This window comes from Pelodiscus sinensis, chromosome 17 (genome assembly GCF_049634645.1).
Source record: "Pelodiscus sinensis isolate JC-2024 chromosome 17, ASM4963464v1, whole genome shotgun sequence".
Classification (NCBI taxonomy): domain Eukaryota; kingdom Metazoa; phylum Chordata; order Testudines; family Trionychidae; genus Pelodiscus; species Pelodiscus sinensis.
In genome coordinates this window covers 10,598,798-10,624,412 of record NC_134727.1, presented here as the reverse complement: position 1 = coordinate 10,624,412, position 25,615 = coordinate 10,598,798, and the positions used below count along the sequence as shown (strand labels likewise).

The following is a 25,615-nucleotide window of genomic DNA, read 5'->3' as shown; positions in this document are numbered from 1 at the left end:
GGATAAGTCCTCTTGTGCAAGTGTTCTTGCGCAAGAGGCCAGTGTAGACAGGTAACATCAATTTCTTGCTCAAGAAAGCCCGATGGCTAAAATGGCCATCGGAGCATTCTTGCGCAAAAGAGTGTCTACACTTGTACGGATGCTTTTGCGCAAAAGCAAATCTTTTGCGCAAAGACACATGCCAGTATAGACACTCTCTTGTGCAAATACTTTTAACAGAAAAACCATGCCAGTGTAGACACAGCCTTACTGATTTGATCAGTTGACCAGAGCAAAGGGGAAACATGCCCCCTTTTGTCAGAAGTGTCAGATGTGGTTCAGAGGAGCGTGGTGGGGGCTGGGGACTGAGTCTTCCATTCACTGCTTTTGATAGTCCTTCTAGGTTGGTCTTGAGACACATTTGTCAGACAATGTGAGGAAGTTCTCATCACAAGTGCTTGGACTTTACCTTTGCTTTGCATAAACAGAAGACCTCTGTCACCAGGGCTGTCAAACTCATATCTTTCACAAGTGCCAAATTAACTTTAGAATTAATAGTCTCTCAGATCAAATGCACACCATGTACAGAATGCAATTTTGTAGGTCTCATTAAGCTGGTGAAAGTAGGGCTGACTCTTGTGTGTCACAGCTAGCTCATTACTCTTCATTGTTCTACGTGGTTTTCATGTTCCTGGTTTCTGCCTGCGTCATAACTCTGCTGGAAGGTCTCCAGGGAAGGTGGTTCCTCTGCTACTGTGGTGGAGTGGGATGCTGAGCATAGAATAGGGAAATGACACAATGAGTATGTGACCAATGAGTCCACTTGTCACAAAGTCCATGCACAATTACAACTAAAATGAACGGGTATTAGGAATACTACAGCTATAATAGCTATAGCTATAAGCTGGTCATCTGAAGAAGTGGGTCGTGCCCATGAAAGCTCATGTTTTTTAGTGTTACTAGACTATTTGTTGTTTTTTAAGTTTCTCCTGTTACAGACTAACTTTGCTACCCCTGGGAAGTTTTTTTACAGCTATAATGTTCAACTGTCATTCACCCAGGCTCCAGAGATATTTCTGTGTCCACAAAAGCTCATGATGCCATCTACATTTTTTGGGGGAGTCTCTAATGTGCTGCAGGACCATTCATTGTTTTTTAAAGTTTTTTCAGTTAGGGTATGTCTACACTAGCCTCCTACTTCGAACTAGGGAGGCTAATGAGGGTGACCGAAATTGCTAATTAAGCACGGGATTTAAATATCCCATGCTTGATTAGCATAATCCCGGCCGGTCGCCGTTTTGGAAACTGACAAGCCCGAAGTAACTGCCCGCATCTACACACGGCAGAGAAGCAGGATTCCGAGATAAACCCCTTAGTTCGAATTAACTGTTAAACCTCATTCCACGAGTTTGAACTAAGGATTTATCTTGGAATCCCGCTTCTCTGCCGCATGTAGACACAGGCAGTTACTTTGGGCTAGTCAGTTTCCAAAATGGCGACTGGCCGGGATTATGCTAATCAAGCATGGGATATTTAAATCCCCGCTTCATTAGCAATTTTGGTCGCTCTCATTAGCCTCCCTAGTTCGAACTAGGGGCTAGTGTAGACGTACCCTTACAGACTATCACTGCTACCCCTGTGAGTATTTTATTCTGTACACTTGGCATAGGAAACATGTTTATTGGTCATTTTTGAAGACATAAAAAGCTAGCTCTTCCATTATTAAGCTTTATGGATGAAATGCAAGTCATTGCTAGCTTGATAAGGTTTAGCTGCTGCCCTATAACACCTCAGTGCCATAATTCCTTGCTTTAAATCCAAGAGAAGCATATTTTTTGTGTGTGAAACAGAGGAAGGTCAGCTTCTTCCATATGCTCAAAGACACTGTGGCTTGTGATACTTTCAGTGATTTCTAATCGTTCAAATCCTAAGGCTGTCTTGTATGCCTCTTAACCAATGTTATGTGTGTCGTGCAAGGCTCAGTACAGGATATGGAGTGTCATCTGTCTCTGCAATGCTTGAACTTGTGCTCACATCGTTTTCTCTGCTACTACAATTATTGGGCTATATCTAGTTTTGTTTAGGTATATGTTACTTCTTCCACCTTTGTACAGAGAAAGCTGTGTTCTCCTTTAGTGGGTTGTTATGTGAGTATTCTCCCACTAAAATTAAAGAAATACACACTGATTCTGCTTTGATATTCACATTCTTTGCCAGGACAAGAGCCTTATAATATGATTCATTCTGTTGCTCCCATAATTGAAAGATTATCATTTTTGCCTGGTGCTGTCCTTGCAGAATGGATACAATTCTCAAAGAAGCTTTATTGTATCTTTTCATAACCTTCCATTCTTTGAGGTTGGATATATGAGATGTGAAAGTATATTATTTGGTTTATAAGAACATTCTTATAGTACCAAGAGTCCATTGTGAAAGAGTAGTAGCGACTTTTAATAATGTCCACTATAATGCCAGGTGCTATTGGCATGATAGAAACTTTCCCCATTCCAAAGTATAGAAAATAGGCTGAGACATTGTGTAGTCTTCACAGCTGAAGACTTTGGAATTGTCAGTGACTGTTACTGTAAGATTCATAACTTTGATTTGAATATACACATCAAATAGTATTGCTGTTTTTCCATAATGATATTCAAAGGGCTTCTCCCCAACATCCCACTGTGTGAAATATTATATGATTATGTAAGTACCTTACTGTTTTCATCTTTCCCTTTAAAACCTCTATTGGCTACTATTGGAGGCTGGGATACTGGCCTTAATATACCATGATCTGATCTGCTACATCCAAATGTATATTGCCCTGGTAAACCAGAACTCAACTTTGTTATATAATACTTACAATACTTATAGGCTATATGTGTAGTCATTTGACTTTTATCAACACAGAATCAATGCTAAATTTGTAATGAAAGAGATGGTGGAGCTCAAGCAATTAGGTGCCAGGGGTCAAGCAAATTTATTACATTCATAACGAATGCAGCAAGCTGAGAAGTGTCAGGACTATGAACCACCAAGAGGCGCCAGGGCTCAGCCCTGGCAAACCTTGGCCCAAATTAAGCACTGAATGTAATGACTACAAAATAATATATATATATACATACACACACACATGCATACATTGAGAGTACTAACAGTTCTGTAAAAGAAAGGATCCATCTTTTGTAAACTCTTCTTTTTCTGTAAGGGTGCATAAACTTCATTTGAGTTGTTTTGGAAGTAATGCTCAAATATGAAGATGTTATAATGCCAGGGGTCCTGATTTTAGAATAAGAATTAAAAGTAGTCTTGACCACTTTTGGTCATCAGATGTATCATAAGTGATTTTTCAAGAGTCAGAATTTTAACCCTATAATCCTGGCCACTTTTCAATCTGAGTCATATTTTGTTGGCTGGATGTGAAATATTTTACAGTTGTGTAAGTACATTACTATTTTCACCTTTCTCATGTACTCTGACAATTGAAATGGTTGGTGTGTAAAACATATTTGGATTTTAAGGATGAGGGATTTTATGGGAATAGATTGTAAGTTATTTTTCTTCTTTCAGGGCTTGTCCCTACGGGCATTCAATGTGGGTGCGTACATGTCACATTCAGGATCAGAAACTCTTCAATAACAATGGGAGATGGTCTGTGCAGGTGCCTTGTGCCACCGTGTGTTTCTCTTGCACTTAAAGACCAGCATAGACCAGCTGCTTCTCTAAGGGTATGTCTACACTACCCCCCTAGTTCGAACTAGGGGGGTAATGTATGCATACCGAACTTGCTAATGAAGCCCGGGATTTGAATTTCCCGGGCTTCATTAGCATAAAGCCGGCGCCGCCATTTTTAAAAGCCGGCTAGTGTGAACCCCGTGCCGCGCGGCTACACGCGGCACGGGCTAGACAGTTCGGACTAGCAAGCTATTCCGAACTATCTGTACACCTCGTGGAACTCAAATCCCGGGCTTCATTAGCAAGTTCGGTATGCATACATTACCCCCCTAGTTCGAACTAGGGGGGTAGTGTAGACATACCCTAACTTCTTTTACACCTCTTGTGGTCTGGTTAGGAACCTCCAGTTTCTGTTCTTATCCTCTCTTATCTGTAAATATTGCACACAACAGTGTACTTAGGAGATTAAGTTAATTTCGTTTTTATTTGTGATTGACAGGTTCCCTCTGCCCTGTCCCAGCACCTGCATTACCTCCCTATCCCGCCTATGTGAGAGGGTGGGATGGCAGGGAGAGAAGGGGCAAAAGGAGCAGTTGCCCAGGGCCCAGCTATTTTAAAGGGCCTGGAGCTCCAGTTGTTACCACAGCAGCAGCAGCACCTACAGCTGTGAGCCCTTTAAATTGCCACCAGAGCACCCAGTGACTCTAAAGGCTGGGGGGGAGGGCACTGCATAGTGTAGGTGGCACTGAGGGCTGGCTGCTCCAGACCTGACCCTTCTTCCCAAGGCCCCACCCCTTCTGCGAGTGCAGAGCTGGAGCTCACCTCACCTTCCCACCAGCCTGGCTTGGCTTTTGGCTCCCGTTTCCTACCCTTTGTTTTGGATGCCTATTACGCCCAAAGTATCAAACTTGCCATGCTTTCCCTCCACATATTAAGTAATCTTATACACTTAGGCTGTGTCTAGACTGGCCAGTTTTTCCGGAAAATCAGCCGCTTTTCCAGAAAAACTTGCCAGCTGTCTACACTGGCCGCTTGAATTTCCGCAAAAGCACTGACTTCCTACTGTAAGAAATCAGCACTTCTTGCAGAAATGCTATTCTGCTCCAATTCAGGCAAAAGTCACTTTTGCGCAAAGCTTTTGCACAAAAGGGCCAGTGTAGACAGCTCAGATTTGTTTTCCGCAAAAAAGCCCCAATCGCGAAAATGGCGATCAGAGCTTTTTTGTGGAAAAGTGCGTCTAGATTGGCATGGACGCTTTTCCGCAAAAAGTGTTTTTGCAGAAAAGCGTCCATGCCAATTTAGATGCTCTGTTCCAAAAATGCTTTTAAGATGCAAATTAAGTTAAATCCCGGGCTTCATTTCCAACTTCAATTGACTACATTAACCACCCTAGTTCGAACTAGGGTGGTAGTGTAGACATACCCTTGGTGATGGAGATTCCCACCTCATTGACCCAGCCAGGAACCTATTCATCAGATACAAACATGACAATATTGACCATCCCACCACATTGCAGATACCGAGTCATCAACACAGAGAGGGTTTCAGATTACCTCTTCTGCCTTCATGTTCTCATCATCAGTAATCCTGAACCAGGGACTAATGATACCCATGATGAGGTTCACCTCTGTATTGATACAGCCCATCTTATCATGCCTGTTGGGACATCTCTACTGACCTCTACTTTTGGTTACCTGAATGCAATGACCACTGCAACTACAGGCCCATATGCAGGGGAGAAGGGGTGCGAAAGGTGCGAACACACTCCCAATGGTCCCCCCAAGTGAGTGTGAGGGGGCTCTGCAGTTGCCTTCCTGATGGTCCATGGCTCAAGCTCCTTCCCCCTGCAGTGGAAAGTGTATGCTGGTGCGGCAGCCTCACCCTGCTGCCTTGCTCCCTGCAAGGTTGGAGTGCCAGTGCCTGCTTCCCACTTGGGGAGAAGAGAGAAAGCCCTGAGCCTTGCTGCATGATCCAGCTCATGAGGAAGAATTCCTCTCCCTCCTCCTCTTCTGGCTAGATGGCTCAGTGAGGATTGGGACTTTCTCTCTTCCCCCTCCTCAGCGGGAAGCAAGCGCTGATGCTCCAACAGATTCCAGCCAATGGGAGCATGGGAGGCAGTAACCGGGACAGGCATTGGGCGTGAAGGCAAGTGCCTCCATCCCCTCATGCCCAGACTCCCGCTCCCTCAGCTGCCTCACATCTCACCATCCCACCGAGACCCTGCACCCCAGGCCTGCTCCTGAACCCTCTCCCCTGGCCAGACACCATCCCCACAGCTTGCTCCTGAACAACTGCCCCTAGCCAGACATCCTACCCTCAGCTTGCTCCTGGGGTCGGCATGGAACCTGTCACATGTCCCCTGATCACTTAGGGTATGTCTATACTGACACACTAGGGTGGCTAATGTAGGCATTCGAACTTGCAAATGAAGCCTGGGATTTTTAAATGCCCCATAGTTCAAACTCTCTGCCCGCAGCTACATGCGGCGTGGACTAAGTAGTTCAAATTAAAGCTCCTAATTTGAACTACCGTTATTCCTCCTTGCTTTAATTCGAACTACTTAGTCCATGCTGCATGTAGCCGCGGGCAGGGAGTTTGAACTACAGGGCATTTAAAAATGGTGGCGCCCAGGAACATGCAAATAAAGCCCAGGATATTTAAATCCCAGGCTTTATTTGCAAGTTTGAAAGCCTACATTAGCCACCCTAGTTCGAACTAGGGTGGCAGTGTAGACATACCCTAAGAAAGTCAAGAAATGCCTGCTATTACATGTAGTTGCAAAATGAAGTTGGCTACATCATTCCAAATCAACTACACCAGGTAAGGATGCCAATTGATTTGACCTCCTCAGAAGGAAGCTCTTCACTTTGGCTAGTTTAACATTTCAGAGAGTTAACTACCCAACTTTGAGGTTGAAATATGGCTTCTTGGATTATAACAAACTGTTGGAGTTAGTGAACAAACTTATGTGAAATCAGACCTTAGTCCCTGGCTGTGCTGGATGAGGAAAACCCAGTTGCTTCTTTCCCAAGATCCATTGAGGCAGCCGACATAACCCTTTCTCCTCCAGGGAAAGGTGGAGAACCCCTGCAGAGACTCTGGCTAAAAGAACTCCAGGACCAGCTTCTGGAGATGGGCCGGAAAAACTTGAGTTGGGACCAGGGTGTTGAGATGATGCCATAGCATGGACAGGACCAGCTGATTGGAATAGGAAGCCTAATTTGAACTACCTAGTCCGTGCCGCGTGTAGCCGCGGGCACGGAGTCCGAACTAGCGAACATTTAAAAATGGCGGTGCCCAGCAAGATGCAAATGAAACCCGGGAAATTCAAATCCCGGGCTTCATTTGCAACTTCAGTTGCCTACATTAACCACCCTAGTTCGAACTAGGGTGATAGTGTAGACATACCCTGGTGGAGATGGATTCACGGCAGAAAGGTAGATAAGGTAGATGCTGAGAGAGAGCAGTGGAAGGCAACCAAAATGATTAGGGGGCTGGAGCACATGACTTATTAGGAGAGACTGAGGGATTTGGGTTTGTTTAGTCTGCAGAAGAGAAGAGTGAGGGGGGATTTGAGAGCAGCCTTCAACTTCCTGAAGGGGGGTTCCAAAGAGGACGGAGAGAGGCTGTTCTCAGTAGTGACAGATGGCAGAACAAGGAGCAATGGTCTCAAGTTACAGTGGGGGAGGTCTAGATTGGATATAAGGAAAACACTGTTTCACTGGGGGAGAGGGGGGAGCACTGGAATGGGTTACCTGGGAAGGGGGTGGAATCTCCATCCCTAGAGGTTTTTAAGTCTCGGCTTGACAAAGCCCTGGCAGGGTTGATTTAGTTGGGATTGGTTCTGCCTTGGGCAAGGGGCTGGACTTGATGACCTTCTGAGGTCTCTTCCAGCTCTATGATTCTATTGTCTGTGCTCCACCAATTGGCCTGAAACACAGATGGGGGGAAGCTAGACGGACACCACTCCCCAACCACCAGGCCAGAGCTTTGGGCCCAATTGACCCAGGTGGAGGCAGCTGCTGAATAGATGGTCTTGCAAGCTTCTGTCCACATCAGGTCTCCTAAGTTCTGGACCATGAAGAGCACATAAGCTGACAGGACCAGTCACCAACCCTGTCAGCCTCTGATGGAGGAGACAGAGGAAAGATTAAATAACCAGACCTGGCAGCAAGCACCCCGGTTGTTCCCCTTTTCCAAAGCTGATTGGTTCGGTCAGGGTCGTTGAGCCTGACCAGATATGTTGCAGAAGCATACAGCACCTGGAGAAAAACCCCAGCTCGTTATACATATTGCATATATCTAGAGTACAGGTGGCCTAATATTCTCTATTTTTCCTCTCTGATTGTTTCTTATTTTTCTCTTATTTTTATTTTCTCCCTGAGGTTGTAAGGTCTGAGACTATTTTGAAATAGTCACATGGTAGATTGCCCATGACTTCACAGCTGTAGTCAAGACAACAAAAAAACAAGGAGGGCCAACACACCAGAAAATGTAAACTGAAAGTAAATTACTTTTTTTCTCACTGAATGATAGAAAAGGTGAGTGTTTGAGAGAAAGTGAAAACACCAACATTTTAGCTGTGTATATGTCTTTTTCTAAATGCATCTAAGGCCTTTACTTTGTACTCGGTGTTCATTTTATCCTATTAAATCATCGAAAGAAAGAGCTGTATAACATTTAGTGGACATTTTCTGCAGTTCCTTTAACTTTGTATTTCTTTCACTGTTATTGAAAGCCAGTGCTTGCACAAGTATCGGTAATGCAAAGTTTATAACTTCAAAGAACAATCAGGTTCGGAAAGAAGCAAAGGATGCATTGCTGTTTTATAGACTTGTATTCTTCCAATGCACAGTTCTTTTTAATATTTGGACTTCTATTTTTAAATTTGAAATTATGTAAGCAGTTTGACCTCCTGTTTGATCCTGTTTTCTGATTTTGTGTACCCAGTTTTGCATATGCCACCAATTACATCAGCAAAAGTATGAGGGATGTTAAATTTAGAATGATCGGCTATTCGATTAGCCGATAAGGGAGCTTCTGTAGTGCTGCAGGGAGAATGGGGCCAGCTGGAGACTCAAGCAGTCTCCTGCTGCCCCAATGCTTCCCGCGGCAGTGCCATATGGAGTCCCCACTAACCCCAGGGTTCCACGCAGTGCTGTTGCTTTAAAGCACCCCTGCCTCTCCTCTCCCCTTCCCCCACTTGCTGCCTCTTTTGGAAAAGGCTTTATTTTCCAAAAGATCCGCGTCTAGACTGGCGCTTTTTTCCGGCAAAGCTCCAAGCCGGAAAAAAGCGGAAGCCATGTTTATGCAAATGAAGCAGGGGGATTTAAATCCCAGCTTCATTTGCAATTATGATGTGTCTAATTTGCATCCCTTTTATGGAAAAGGGATGCAGTCTAGACACAGCCATGGACTCTTAAGAATATTTTCTTTAGCAATATGGATAGAACTTGAATTGAGAATAATGAGTGCTGCTGGATCATGGTACTTTTGAAAATTTTGCTCCAATGCGTCCACTTCATTTAGGTTCCCAAAATGGGAGCTGAGCATGTCTGAAAACTTAGCCATGTATTTTTTTACTGAGTCCTTCAGAAAATCTAGCACTAACTACCTGAGGAGTCACTAGGAGTGATTTTTCTGGCCTTCTCCATTAAGAAAAATTATAATAACATTTTTTAATTTTGTGAAAAAGACCTTAAAATGAAAACTTTAAAATGTTTTTGATTGTCTCCCCCTGATTATTTTCCACGCATGCACTTTAAATGAAACTGAGATTTACAAAACTGTTTAACACCTTTACCTTACACTGAATCAGAATGATTAGAAATGTTTGGTGCAAACTGCTGAAAAACTTTGTTCGCTGTGGACCAGCTGTGATTTATTGGGCTATTCCTATGGTTGGTAATTTCAAATTCAATTAACAAACTTCTTTTCCACACCCCCTCTCTTTACACTGTGTCATGAGGAATTTATCAAACTGCTATCCATGGGGCATACTGAGGTAGTATAGAATCATAGAATCATAGAACCATAGAGCTGGAAGAGACCTCAGAAGGTCATCAAGTCCAGCTCCCTGTTCTAGGCAGGACCATTCCCAACTAAATCAACCCGGCCAGGGCTCTGTCAAGCCAAGACTTAAACACCTTTAGAGATGGAGACTCCACTACTTCCTTAGGTAACCCATTCCAGTACTTCACCACCCTCCTAGTGAAATAGTTTTTCCTAATATCCAACCTGAACCTCTCCCACCACAACTTGAGACCATTGCTCCTTGTTCTGCCATCTGTCACCACTGAGAACAGCCTCTCTCCATCCTCTTTGGAACCTCCCTTCAGGAAGTTGAAGGCTGCTATCAAATCCCCCCTCACTTTTTGCTTCTGCAGACTAAACAGACCCAACTCCCTCAGCCTCTCCTCATAAGTCATATGCTCCAGCCCCCTAATCATTTTGGTTGCCCTCCGCTGGACCCTCTCCAATGAGTCCACATCCTTTTTGTAGTGGGGGGCCCAGAACTGGACACAGTATTTGAGATGTGGCCTTACCAGAACCGAATAAAGGGGAATAATGACATCTCTGGATCTGCTGGCAATGCTCCTCTTAATGCAACCTAATATGCCATTAGCCTTCTTGGCTACAAGGGCACACTGTTGACTCATATCCAGCTTCTCATCCACTGTAACCCCCAGGTCCTTTTCTGAAGAACTATTACTTAACTGGTTGGTCCCCAGCTTGAAAATATGCTTAGGATTCTTCCGTCCCAAATGCAGGACTCTGCACTTGTCCTTGTTGAACCTCATCAGATTTCTTGTGGCCCAATCCTCCAATTTGTCGAAGTCACTCTGGACCCCATCTCTGCCCTCAAGTGTATCTATCTCTCCCCCTAGCTTAGTGTCATCCGCAAACTTGCTGAGGGTGCAATCCATTCCCTCATCCTGGTCATTAATAAAGATATTGAACAAAACCAGTCCTAGAACTGACCACCATCCTGACATTGAGCCATTGATCAGTACCCACTGGGCCCGGCCTTCCAGCCATCTTTCTATCCATCCTACCGTCCATTTATCCAATCCACATTCCCTTAACTTGCTGGCAAGAATATTGTGGGAGACCGTACCAAAAGTCAAGGTATAGCACATCCACTGACTTTCCCACGTCCACAGAGCTGGTTACCTCATCATAGAAGCTAATCAGATTGGTCAGGCACGACTTGCCATTTGTGAATCCATGCTGACTATTCCTAATCACTTTCCTCTCATCCAAGTGCCTCAAAATGGATTCCTTAACTATCCCTTCCATGATTTATTCAGGAACCGAGGTAAGACTGACCAGCCTATAGTTCCCTGGATTGTCCTTTTTCCCTTTTTTTGAAGATTGGCACAATATTTGCCTTTTTCCAATCATCCGCGATTTCTCCCGATCGCCACGACTTTTCAAAGATAATAGCCAAAGGCTCCTCAATGATATTTGCCAACTCCCTCAATGCCCTCAGATGCATTAAGTCTGGACCCATGGATTTGTGTATGTTTAGATTTTCTAAATAGTTCCTAACCTGTTCTTTACCCACCACGGGTTGTACATCTTCATCCCATCTTGCGTCACTTAGCGTACAAGTCCAGGAGCCAACCTTGTCCGTGAATACAGAACAAAGAAAGCACTGAGTACTTCAACTTTCCCCACATCATCTGTCACTAGGTTACCTCCTTCATCCATTAGGGGCCACACACCCTCTATGATCACCTTCTTCTTGTTAACATGCCTGTAGAAACCTTTCTTGTTATCCTTCACATCCTTAGCCAGTCGCAATTCCATTTGTGCTTTCGCCTTCCTGATAACCCCCTGGCATTCTTGAGCTATACAATTAAACCCCTCCCTGGTCATTTGTCCAAGTTTCCACTTTTTGTAAGCTTCCTTTTTGTGCTTAAGTTCACCAAGGATTTCCCCTGTAAGCCAATCCGGTGTCCTACCATGTTTGCCTCTCATGCTACACGTCGGGATGGTTTATTTCTGTGCTTTCAATAAGGCTTCTTTAAAATACTGCCAGCTGTCCTGGACTCCTTTCCCCTTCATGTTAGCATCCCAAAGGATTCTGCCCATCAGATCTCTGAGGGAGTCAAAATCTGCTTTTTTGAAGTCCAAGGTATATATTTTACTACTCTCTTTTCTTCCTTTGCTCACGATCCTGAAATCTACCATCTCATGCTCACTGCTTCCCAGGTTGTCACCCACCTCTACTTCCCCTATTAGTTCCTCCCTGTTTGTGAGCAGAAGGTCAAGCTGTGCACGGCCCCTGGTCAGATCCTTCAGCACTTGTGTCAAGAAGTTATTCTCAACATTCTCCAAAAACTTCCTGGATTGCCTGTGTACTGCCGTATTGGTTTCCCAACAGATGTCAGGGTGATTTAAGTCCTCCACGAGAACCAGGGCCTGCGATCTGGAAGCTTCGCTCAGTTGTCCGAAGAAAGCCTCATCTACCTCATCCACCTGATTCAGTGGCCTGTAGCAGACACCAACCACAACATCACTGCTGTTGTTTGTACCTTTAAGCTTAACCCATAGACTCTCAACAGGTTTTTCTCCCTCTTTATACTGGAGTTCAGAGCAATCGTAGTTCTCTCTTACATATAGTGCAACTCCTCCTCCTTTTCTCCCACTTGCGCTCCGAATTCTTGGATCTTTCTTCCCAGTGCTATATAATCTTCAGTAACCCGCTCAAGGTCATTCTTGGCCATATCATTAGTTCCCACGTGGAGAAGCAGGAAGAGGTAGCGATCCAAAGGTTTGATCAGTTTGGTAAGCCTCTCAGTCACATTGTGAATGCGAGCTCCAGGTAAGCAGCACACCTCTTAAGATTCCAGGTCCGGACGGCAGAGGGATGGCTCAGTCCCTCTTAGGAGGGAATCCCCAACCACCACCACCCGTCGTTTTCTTTTGGGGTTGGTAGTCGTGGAACCCGCATCCCTAGGACTACGCATCCCATGCCTTCCAGTAGATGGTGTTCCCTTCCGGTTTCTTCCTTGTGAGGTCCCTTCCAAAGCTTTCAGCACTGCAGAGCCTGTGGAGAGAGCCTGAAAGCGATTACTTACCTCTATAGCATTGAAGAGTTCCCATGCTGGCCTTTTTCCCCTTCTAGAAGTTACATGCTGCTAGTTCTCTTCTTGGTCACGTACTGCCCTCACTGGCTCCTCTGCCTGCCATGCTTGAAGGATTAAATGGTGCCTTGAATCGAGGAAGTCTTCATCCTCTCTGATCGAGCATAGGGTCGACACTTGGGCCTCCGGTCCTCTAATTTTCTCTTCCAAAATGTCGACCAGCTTGCACTTCGTGCAGATGAAATCCGTTCTTTCTTTCAGGAGGAAGACAAACATGGCACATGCTGTGCAGGTAACAACAGCAGACTTCTCACCATCCATCGCTGCTGTCCTGGAGAAGGGATTTAAAAAGAAAGCAAGAGAACCTCATGCCTTTCCCAACTCCCTCTCTAAACTCCCTGTTAGCACTCACCTGTTCGCAAGCTCCTTGGTTGCTTACCCACTGCCTTATAAAGCCCTGGAGTGCCTGAAAGTCCCTCCCCCTACCAAGGCTCAGCCAATCAGCAGAGGCTTCTAGAATTCAAACTAATTAGAAGCCAACAGTTTCCACCTGCCAACCACAGCCAATCACAGTACCTACCAATCATAGCCAATCACAGCACACACTCCATCAAGCGGGGGGGGGGGGGGGGGGGGGGTGGAGGGCAAAGGGAAAGTGGGAAAAAAAATCCTCACTCTCAAACACAGGGGAAAAAAACAAACAAAAACAAAAAGAACACACACCAAACCTAACTCACTAACACAAGCTCAGCACACAGCAAGAAAGCCCCAAACACAACACACACTTCCCTTAAGAGTCCTGTATCTGCTTCTCCTCTACCTGGAGTAAGGTCCTTTGGGATTAAGTCACTTAGGACAGTTACCTGGGGGAAGTCCTAGACTTGCTTATCATTGACTGATAAGTGGGCCAGCTCAGTTCAGCAGAGTTTAGTTTCACACAGAGGGTGTATTTAGTTGAGCAATATGCTGTTCCAGTGTTTTTGATCCCCCTGAATAGATGGCACATATTCATGATACTGCTGCTGCCTCCAGCCTAAGGGGCACATTCTTTAGCTGAAGCACTTAACATTTTTGCTTTTTGCATTCAGACTCTGCTCTAGGTTCAATCCCAGCTGGCCATAGTTACAGTTCAAGTCTCTTATCCAGCCAGGAAAATCAGGGGAAAAACACATCACAATCTATACCTAGACTGAAAAAATAACAACCCTCCCCCTCCAAAAAAACAAATCCAACCCAATATTTGGTAGAATGGCAAGTGATGAATAAAAAAGTTTGATCCCTGAGAATACTGTGTTCAAACATCATACTCTTGGATGAATGTTCACACACTGGTCCTCTTCATGAAACTTGTTTAAAAACAAGCTTTCAAGCATCTGTATGGCTCAGCAGGTCCCCTTTTCATATTCACTTATAAACATACTTCATACATTAATTATAATGATCAACTTATAATCAACCACGTTTTAGGTGGGCCCATATGTGATATGACATTGACAATGTCTCATTTATTTTAAATTATATATCATTGGTTAATTAGGAGGGATGAGGTAGTTTTAAGAAGTACAGTTCTTACGTGTGGAAAATAGCTTCCAAGAATTCACAATATGAAATCAAGAATGCTATTAAGGTACTTGAAATGTACAGTCAAGGGAGAAGCTTTCTAAACAAACATACGGAGAACCAACCACCCCATTCATCTAATTTACTCCCTTATGAACAGATTAACTTAACAGAAATGTCCCTTTTACTGAAGCTCTTGTTATATAAATAAATGACAAGAACGCTATAACTATTTTATAACACATCTCTCAACAGTAGCAATCTCTGTTACAATATCATACAAAAATGATATAGGCTGCCTCAAGCATGGTAATAAGATACATACATTTTCATGTGTAGGCCAGAAGTGTCTGTAAAATGACTCCTCCTGATAGCAGTTACATGTACTGCATTGAACAAGTTGATGGTCACAATACACCAGAAGAGCTTGTTGAATAATATTTATTATTGAATTCAAATAGATTATTTTTACAGTTATTTTTATTATTCTATTCCACAATGGAATTGAATAAGTATTTGTCATTATTTTGATTATGTTACTGACACTGATAATTTTTTCAGACTTAAGCAAAGAGAACTGCTAGGGTATAGTATATATTTTGTTTTACTCACTCAAGCCATGGGGAAAAGATTTATGCACATTGTCTGAGTAGTCCCCCTGAAATCATTGATCAACAGAAAGTGCATAAAGTTAAAAATGTGTAAATCTTTGAACTATTGCACTATTGATGCAACAATTAACATGCAAACAATGGAACTATTTTCAGCTCAGAAGGATTTCTTGTTATTGTATACACCTTTCTCAGATAATCTATCCTGCCTATGACATCATTCTTTCCACATAGCCCTTTTATGCTTTTACCCTACTTTAATTTTCAACAATTAATTTCAAACATAGAATATAAACATTTAACATTTACTGCTTCTGTAACAGAAACTAATTTATCCATTCATTAGATCCTCATGTCTAGATAAAATAGATTTTTAGGTCTGTTCTAGATTTATTTATCAATTAATTCTTTATTTTGATGGTATCTTAATTTAAAATACATTGTACAGCTTGATAGATATTAAAAGTAGATTTTCATGTTTTATGTTGTGTTTTATGTTATGTTGTGTTTATATCTTGTAGTTTTCTTTTAAATTACACCTTAACTGATGGGAAACAATTCTATTAGGCATGACAAAGTTGGTGAATTGTGACCAACTAGCAAGCATAATGAATTAAAAATCCTGCTACTTTACTTTGATCACTTTCTAGAAATTAGGCAGCATATTTCCTTCTGGAATATTTATAACTAGAAATTAATATTCATGATGACTAACAAAAAAGTATGAAATTATTGGTCATAGTTTGACATCACTCCAAGTTGAATTCCTCGATGAAGTAGATGTAAAGGCAGTTTCCTCCACTAAAAGGACTACCTCTATTGTGGAGATGTCATTTTGTATTCATGAGTTTTTCAAGCCTCTCCCATTCTGCTGAGCTTGCTAACTAGGATTTCAATAATGATAGTGATCTCTGCCATGTGGTTGTACAACCAAATTTCCAGCTGATCTGTTAAGTAATATGGTAGATAAGTAATTCATCTAATATAATATATCCTTCAGTGCACAACACGCACATGGACTGCTGCCTCTGTGTGAAGCCCCATGAAGGTCTATAGAAGCTGCAGTTGACCTTGTGCTTTGAGGAGAAAGTTGGGGCTCCATTAGTAAATTCTCAACAGAAATGTGTTCATTATGGGGTTGCAAGCCACAATTTCCTAACCCTAAAGTATGTGGCCCTTCCATATATAAGTTAATAGGGACTTTGCTACTGGCTCCAGTGAGTGCAGGATCCAGCCTCAAGTCTTTCAGAAGTTTGACCAGGCTGAATATTTGATAGATTGCTAGAAGCCAGCATAGGCAGGAATGGTGTCCTTAGCCTCTGTTTGTCAGAATGGGATAGGCAAGAGAGGTGGAATCACAGATGATAACCTCTTCTGTTCATTCTCTCTGGGGGTCCTGGAATTGGTCGCTGTCAGCAGGCAGGATACTAGGCTGGATGGACCTTGGTCTGACCCAATGTGGTCATTCTTATGTTCTTATGGAAGGTATTCAGACAAGTTAACAGCAAGTGCTGATATACGTTCTACTTCACTGTTCTGGAAACCAGCCATTTGTGATCTAACTTGGTTTATTCAGGTGAAAATCAAATTGAAAATTTAAAGTAGAAATTTGATTTTCTATCTTTGGTGTTTAGTTGTCTTTTCCCTTTGTAAGGATGCAATCACTGTAATGATCGACTGAGGGAAAAAGAGATTAAAACAGTTGGGTGAACTTTCTCAGCAAGGGACGATTCACGGGAGAGCCTTTATCTGCACTTTCTGGAGACAGTGTGTGGGTAATTGCAGATAAGTGCACTGGTTACATTTTCTTCAATAGAATCATTATAATAGAAATTATAATTAAAGGTCTGATATTATACTCATGACTAGATATTTGGGTCAGAAATTGTGCATGAGCTACCTTGAAGCCTATTCTAAAAATGTATTTGATTAAATTTATACTTTATTGCATCCCTTCAGGGGTATGATTATGCAGCCAAAATGACTCAGTTAATTTCAAAATGATGATTATAAAAGCTGGCAATTTTATTAAGTATTTCAATCTTTGAGTACGTTGTTTTTTGTACGCTGTTCACTGTTGTTGAAACCAAAAGTCGACAGCTAAGTTGTATAATATAAATGCATTCATACAGTCACATGCACAAAGTGGGGGAGATCTTCTAAGGAGCAAATGAGAACTACCTAACACTGTTTGAGAGGTGTTGGGAGTTAGGCACCTAACTATCACTTGCACTTTGATCATCTCTGCAAGTGTAGAGGACTATTACTATGATATCTGCTACATCCTCATAAGTAGTATCATGGCTATTATCACAAGATATACAATGGCACTACTGAAAATAGAAATGAGCAGAGACTAAAACATACCTCTTTACCCCCCAGATATCTTAAGGTATGTCTACACTACAACGTTAATTCGAACTAACTTAGTTCGAATTAGTTAATTCGAACTAAGCTAATTCGAATTAACGTATCCAGACTAAAAAATTAGTTCGAATTAGTGTTTTGCTAATTCGAACTAGCATGTCCACATTAAGTGGACCCTGAACCGGGCTTAAGGATGGCCGGAAGGAGTGCAGGCAGGGCATCAGAGGAGGACTTAAAGCGTGGAGATGCTGTCTCAGGCTAGCCAAGGGCTGTGCTTAAAGGGTCCCGACCCCCACCCCGGACAGACAGTTCTCAGGGGTGCCCCGCTTGCAAAGCAGTCCTGGCTTGGAGTGCCCGGACTACCCACACTGGGCACATCACAGCACTCGGCCATCAGCCTGGCTGCACTTGCCGCAGGCTGCCATCTGGGGAGAGGGGGCAATTGGGGGGCTGCAGGAGAGCTTCCACCCCCAGAAGCCCGCACAGCCAGCCCAGTCCTCCCCATGGGGGGCTCGTGCCCCATTCCTCCCTCACCTCCTTCCACTTACCCTTCCCTAGCCCCTCTTCTTGATGTACAAAATAAAGATAACGTGTCTTCCAAAATGGAATCTGTCTTTATTGAACAAAACTGGGGGAGACTGGGAAAAGGAGGTGGGAGAGGGGAAGAGAGAGGCTGGGAGAGGGGAGGGCAACTAAAATGATCAGGGGTTGGGAACAGGTCCCATATGAAGAGAGGCTAAAGAGACTGGGACTTTTCAGCTTAGAAAAGAGGAGAAAGAGGGGGGACAGGATATAGGTCTCTAAAAGCAAGAGTGGGGTGGAGAGGGTGCATACAGAAAAGTTCTTCATTTGTTCCCATAAAGAAGGACTAGAGGACACGAAAGGAAAGGAATGGATAGCAGGCTTCAAACTAGTAACAGAAAGTTGTTCTTCACAAAGCAAAGAGTCAACTTGTGGAACTCCTTGCTGCAGGAGGCTGTGAAGGCTAGAACTAGAACAGAGTTTAAAGGGAAGTGAGATAAAGTGATGGAGGTTGGGTCCATGGAGTGGTATTAGCCAGGGGGTAGGAGTGGTGTCTCTGCCCAAGGTTTGTGGAAGGCTGGAGAGGAATGGCACAAGACAAATGGCTTGGTCACTGTCTTCGGTCCATCCCCTCCAGGGTCCCTAGGGTTGGCTGCTGTCATGAGACAGGCTACTGGGCTAGATGGACCTTTGGTCTGACCCAGGACAGCCATTGTAAGCTCAGGGCTCAGGGTCGGGGGTCTCAGTGGACCCCCTTGATTCTCTTGCACTCCTGCTCCTGGGTGCCAGGCTGGCAGCTCTCCTGCCCTAGACGGCCACTTTCCTGTGCCTAGTGCGGAGATCGTGGACAAGGTCCACAATGTCTGCACTAGCCCAGGCAGGTGCCCGCCTCTTGCGGTCCCGGGCAAGCTCCCGGGAACCACCAGCCTGGTCCCAGGAAGAGGGGGAGGGCTGGGGGGTATCGGGTGCGTGGCTCGATCCGTGCCAGGTGCAGGGTCTGCTGGCTGGGTTCTGGCAGGCTTGCACCTGGCACGGGCACCGTAACCAGCCCGTGCCCCTTTAAGAGGTCCGGGGACGGGAAGGGGGAATAGAGTTTCCCTGGTGTTGGCCAGAGTGGCCACCAGGGAAACCTGGGGAGGGCTAGCCTCCCACTTGTTCGAATTAAGGGGCTACACACCCCTTAATTCAAACTAGCTAGTTCGAACTAGGCTTAGTCCTCGTAGAATGAGGTTTACCTAGTTCGAACTAAGCGCTCCGCTTGTTCGAATTAAGTTCGAACTAGCGGAGCGCTTGTGTAGCACCTATCAAAGTTAATTCGAACTAACGTCCGTTAGTTCGAATTAACTTTGTAGTGTAGACATACCCTCAGTCTAAATCCCTGACACTTCAAACATAAGCTGTGTGCATAACTTTACATATATTAGTAATCTTGTGGCACTTTACAGACTAACAAATGATATATCTATATCAGTTTCATGGCAGCTCTTTTGAAGAAGTGATCTATCTATCTATCTATCTATCTATCTATCTATCTATCTATCTATCTATCTATCTATCTATCTATCTATCTATCTATCTATCTATCTATCTATCTAATACCATTAGTCTGTAAAGTACCACAAGACTACTTGTTGTTTTTTAAAATTACAGACTAACATGGCTACTCCTCAGAGACTTTTTTACATACACGAGTAGTCTCATAATTTTCATGGAACATGTTATAAGTATAAAGTTACACATGCACTTCAGTCTTTGAGAGATCAGTGACTAATTATGCCTCATTCCTAAAAGAAGAGTAGCTGTTTTTGAACATGAGAGGATTGTTAAAATAATATTATAATAATATACTAAGCATGCTGCATTCTTCAGTCATGTACACCATTGTAAGGGCCAGTTCCTACTGATGTCAGACTCCGAGTGACTTTGATGAAAGTTGAATAGATAGAATCCTGAATATGAAGTAATTCTAGTAGAGTCAATGGAATTTGTATTGCTTTGATGTAAAGGACAAGAATTTAGCCAATAATGTGTATCTGTTGGTTAATAAAGACATACTTTATTATAGTTAAAAAGTGACATTTTTCTACCACCTGAAATGAGAAGTTGTATTGCTTAGCAATTTTGGGGAAAATATCAATCTATGGGAAGCATCTTCATGACATACTGTGCTTGTTTGCAGCTTTCAACCATTACTGGAGAGTCTAATTTAGAATGCCGAGAGGGCAACATGTCCATATATTAGTAAGACCTTTCATTAAATCTTTACTTTTAAAAATAATTGCTTCTTTTAATCTATAATGGAACATGGACTTACAGGCTGCCTGTGATTAAAATTAAACCTTATTTGTCTTTTAATATGGTGCTATGTTCTTCAGTAATTGACTAGGGATCGATGCCAGCTCTGTGATGGACAGTAAGCTTATCCAACATGACAGAGATAGATTTCAGGGAAGACAGACTTCGCTGTTTCTGTGTACAAGGGGGATGAGTAGGGCATATCAGCAACATTTAATTATTTTGTAGGTAATTATTCATTTGAGGGACCCAAGTTTCAGAGCAATATCAGAACAGAAGAAAGACCAATACAATTACTGTTTGTCTAAACGCACTGTTTGCATGGTTTAGTGGGAAACCATAATTAGTTTTTCATTACATTTGCATAAAGTAATGTTTTATTTAATGAGGAAGTTGAGTTTATGCTTAAATCAATGTGAAAAATGTATTTTATTTTTACACAACAACACTGACTGTGGGGAGGGAGAGGGAAGATCAATAACAAAACCCATCTGATTTGCTGTGGGGTGTTCAGTCAGGGTTTTGTGGATAAATATTTATTTTTCTGGAGAAAAATAGAACGTTTTAAGTGTCAGTGCTCAGAAATTAGAAGGCAAGGGGTGAGCTCTACCAAATATAGGGTTTCACAACATGAATATGTTTTGGCTTCACTAGACGTGCTTCAGAATGTGTGTGTATATATGATAATTGATCAGGAAAACTGGGTTTCTTTTGCTGTATTTTCTATATCCCTTGCACCATAAACAATTGCTATCTCTGCACTGATTGCTAAGCTATAAATATTAATATTCCCCCACCATCGATATTAACAGAGGTAAAACTCTGCTTTATTGGGACTGTTTATGAACTGGAAGGGCTTATATCCAAAGAGATATGACTTAATTTTTAGGATTTCCATTTTACAGAGAAGAGACTATTGATGCCGTTCATTTCTCTTTCCCTAGTAAAATGCAGGAGGTCACATTGGAACACCCATGTTGTTCAATGAACGTATTTCAATCTTTGCTATAGCCTAGACTTACTAGAGTTTCAGATTTTTTTACTGCGATATTTCAGAGCATCTGTGGACCGCAAACTGCCAGCTCTGTCTCTCTGTCTATCTGCAATGTCCATTGAGACAGCAAACATCATTTCCTTGGTTAGTACAATGTGGCATGTGATTTTGCACAATTTGTCATGCTGTCCCATAGGAAACAAGAGTGACCAGAATTCTGAACTAATTTTCTCTTCTGCTATTTCTCTGTTATAATCTCGATAAATGTGCATAATCAGCAGTATAGTAATTACTTGTTTAACACATCCCTACTTAACACATTTTTGCAATAGCATGATTTTTTTTAGGGAGCGTTTTTTGAATAACACGACTGTCCCCGAAATAACATGAAAATAATCAAATGGCAGACTACTTCACGTGGCAGTATAAGTTGGTGGAAATAGTGGTAATACGCATGAGTGGATGAATGCATGTGGTCACAGTGCTCCTCTGCTCTCACACATGTTTTCTTTGTGTTTTAAGAAACCGCGGTGGCTTTTTTTGCTAGTTATCTTGTGTTACTAGATATCTAATGTTGACACTAATGACCCAGCACCAACAAAAAACTGACTTTGCCACCACCACCTGAAAAACAAGCCCCACCTTTTCCATAATTTTGAATGGGAAAATTGACCCCTCATAGCACGTTTTCACTTAGCATGAACATTTTCAGAAATGCAGCTACAGTGTTAAATGAGAAATTACTGAATATATAATGGTATAGGTCATTGTATAGTCTGTAAATTATGTAATCTATTTTATGATGGTTGAAAATGTTCTGATATGTGTTAGCCCATGGATATGGGACATATAATATTCTTGTGGCATAACAAAATGGAATAGAATTTGGTTTTTCATTGCAGCATTATCCTAAGCAACTTTACAAAGCAATGAATTAGACTGTCTAGTGCAGTGGCTATGTATGCAAAAGCAGCCTTCAAAGAATCAGCACTAGTTCATCTTACACATAGCTCAGCCCACTGCAATATGTTTTTTAAGAAGCAGCAATTCTGGGCAGGACAGTATGTTTTACCCCCTTAATTTTTTTTAAACGATGACACAGAGATTTTTACTTCCTCTAGATGTGGGCAGAAGGAGCCTCTCTTTAATATCTCATTTGCTTTTAATATTATATCAAAATTTTTGTATCCCACTCTAGTTTGTCCAGTGTGTCTCATCCATAGAGCTGTTCAGAATAGGTATGTTGTGTTTGAATACAGGCAGTCCCCAGGTTACGTACAAGATAGGGACTGTAGGTTTGTCCTTAAGTTGAATTTGTATGTAAGTCGGAACTGGTACATATTGTAGGGGAAACTCTAGCCAAACATTTCTCCAGAGCTCAGTTTTATTCTCCCACACCTCACTTCCCTCAGTCCTTTATTCTCAAGCTGAGGTGTCTGCTGAGAAAAGCCGCTCCGCGTCTCCCTGGTCTGCTGGGGAGGGGGCGCTAGTTTCGCGTCTCCCTGGTCTGCTGGGGGGAAGCAGCTAGTGCGGGGTTACCTCACCCCGTTTGTAAGTAGGGATCCGATGTAAGTCGGATCCATGTAACCCGGGGACTGCCTGTACATAATGCTCTGTCTTAAAAGGAATTGTGCCACCACAATAATAGTCTCAAGGCTTCAGTAAGCAACATCAGAGGGTGCATCTGTCTACACTACAGGGCTTAACTCAAAATAAGATACACAAATTGAGCTACGTCAAGTGTGTCTTATTTCGAAATAGCTTATTTCGAAATTGGGAGCGTCTACACAGCACTTATTTCAAAATAGAGCACTCTTCCTCCGACTGCCCTTACTCCTTGTACAATGAGGGTTCCAGGAGTCGGAGTAAGAAGTCCTCCAGCTTGACAGTATTTTGACACTGTTTCGAAATAACTGCCTGCAGTGTAGACGCAGACTGAGTTATTTCGGAATAGCGCTAGTTATTTTGAAATAGTGTTGCAGCGTAGACGTACCCAGCCTTATCCAATTCAGAAAATAAAATAAAATGTATTGTTTTGGAGTTACTGTGTCTATCCAGAAACAGAAAATGAAAGTATTCTTCTAACAGAGCCAGAGGAGTGGGTTTTTGACAGAACAGAGTTCATCTTGAAGACTAGGTTTCTTCTACTTTTTAGTACAATTTTGTACTCTGTTTGAGATTCTCAGAACCTTCCCTGAGATTTAGGAGCACAACTGTTATCAGTGACATGGGAATTTTATATCTAAATCCCCCATATGTCTTTAATATATTAACGTATGGACCTAATTTTCTGAATTGTGTGTGTACGCTTGTACACTGAAAAAACACAGGTGTATCTGCACATCTTATTTGGACAGATTTTTGATCTGAGGAAGTGGGCCTGGCCCATGAAAGCTCATCATCTAATAAACCATCTTGTTAGTCTTTAAAGTGCTACATAGTCCTGCATTTTGCTTCAGCTACACCAGTCTAACATGGCTACATTTCTATTACTACTTGGACAGGTTTGCACGCATAGGCTCTCTTTGCATAAATTGGCTCTTAATCTGAATGCATACAACAGAACTGCCTTTGCTCTGGAGATAATGCTGCTTTACTATGTCATGCAGTTGTTACTGTTTTGAGTTGAAATATTTTATCTATCCTATAGATTACAGAAAACTCGGGTGGTGGAGAGTAAAGCTGGAGCTGTCCTACTATCATAGTGCATGCAATATAGTAGTAGCTATGCTGGCCCCAGGATATTAGAGAGTCAAGGTGGTTGAGGTAATATCTTTTGTCTATACTATCTTGATGTTTTTCAGTGTTTGGTCAGTGGCCTACGATAGTCTGAATGTGACACTTCTTTGAGAAATTAACTGGAGATATTCATTGTCCAGTGGTGAAAGAGTAAACCATCAGCTGACCTTGAAGGTTAATATATCTAAGCAAAATAGCATCTTGTTCTAACAAAAGTTATAAATTATCCATAATTCCAGGATATTCATTTGTCCATTTTTCACATTACCAGAGCTGCAGTTTTCTGGAAGAGCTGCTGTAACAATAATAGTAATCTTTCAGAAGTAGTTCTAGAACTTTTGACACCAATGGAGTTTTCTGATTGCCAGTGATGTCATCCCAAACTCAATAATTCCTGGTTATTACATAGGTATAACCTTTCCCCTTTCTAAAATAACTACCATTTTATAAGAATATTATACTCTAGACAGTGCATTTCTGGATGATTTTTGCAGTTCTTGAATGGCTCAAGTAACACAGCCTTCACCCTTCCATTTCCCAGCACACCTGAAGTTTCCAATAATAACTTAAAAATGCATTGTCTAATGTGTCCATAACTTGATATTCAGTAATTCTAGTCATGCATATTAACTCATTCCTGCAATTTCCATAAGGTCCAAGGGATAAATTACCCGTAATTTACATAGATAATTTGTAAGCAGATGTGGATGTTAAATACTTGAGGTGTTTGGCCAAGTTATTGCTTTCATGAGTTGTGTGGAACAAGGACAGATGAAAATGAAATAATACATGATGAAGTAACCATTCATAGGAAGGATAAAAAGAAAAGAACGGTCTCTTTTGGAAATTATAGCTGTAATATTTTAAGCAAACTTTCTTCTTGAAAACCTTATTGGTGCTGTAAGCATTTATTTTCCCAGCTTGCAAAAATCCATCATTGCATATTGCTTGTGCAGTTTTGAAACTCAACTACATTTCAGATTAATGAGAAGGGAGGTTCCAAAATGCCACCTCCATTGGAAAGATGTCATAGAGAGAGAGTGATTGTACACAGCATACAAATTCTTTTTGCAACCATCAAGCATTATCCAACCAGAAGGAAATTATTTTTTGAAATTCCAGTCTTTAATTCACCGTCTTTACCTTGTGAGTGTCAATCATTTTTTTTAATAATAAGTTATTCAAATAGTTCATGCCACCAGTATGAAATAGCCTACAAAGAAAGATGAATGTTTAAACTTTCTTTGGCCCGATTCCTCATTACAGAATTCTTTCAATACACACTGATTAAAGCTCAGCTGGAGTGTTATGTCCAGTTCTGGATGCCACATTTCAGGAAACATGTTGGCAAATTGGAGAAATTCTAGAGAAGAACAACAAAAATGATGAAAAGCCTAAAAAACATGACCTGTGAGGGAAGACTGAAAAAATTGCTTTGTTTAGTCTGGAATCTCCCTTCTCAGGTATGTCTACGCTACATAGTTTTGTCAGAAAAACGGCCATTTTCCCAACAAAACCTGAGGAACTGAAATTGAGTTCTTCCACATTCTACGAGGAAGAAGACATTTTGCAAAAGAGCTCTTTCGACGAGGAAGAGGGAGTTCTTTCAGAAGAAGAGGAAAGAAGAAAAAGCACAGGTGCCCTGGTGGCCATTCCATCCATAGCAATCATAGCTTTCATACAAGAGTGTGTCCATTCAGTCTGGATCCTCTCTTTCAAAAAGCAAATCGCTTCTTTGGTGCACTTTTGCAGTGTGGATACTCTCTTTTGGGAGAAGTTTTTTTTGG

General features: G+C 42.2%; 1 long non-coding RNA gene across 2 annotated transcripts in view; it reads right to left on the bottom strand.

Annotated features, from left to right (window-relative positions):
- LOC112547613 (uncharacterized) overlaps positions 1 to 24,120 on the bottom strand; it is a 146,508-nt gene extending 122,388 nt beyond the window's left edge. For both annotated transcript variants that reach the window (XR_012896240.1, XR_012896239.1), the window contains exons 1-2: positions 24,097 to 24,120; positions 14,913 to 14,958 (exon numbers count right to left, since the gene is read on the bottom strand). This is a non-coding gene — a long non-coding RNA (uncharacterized LOC112547613). The remainder of the gene's footprint in view (positions 1 to 14,912; positions 14,959 to 24,096) is intronic.
- Between the last annotated feature and the right edge of the window lie 1,495 nt (positions 24,121 to 25,615).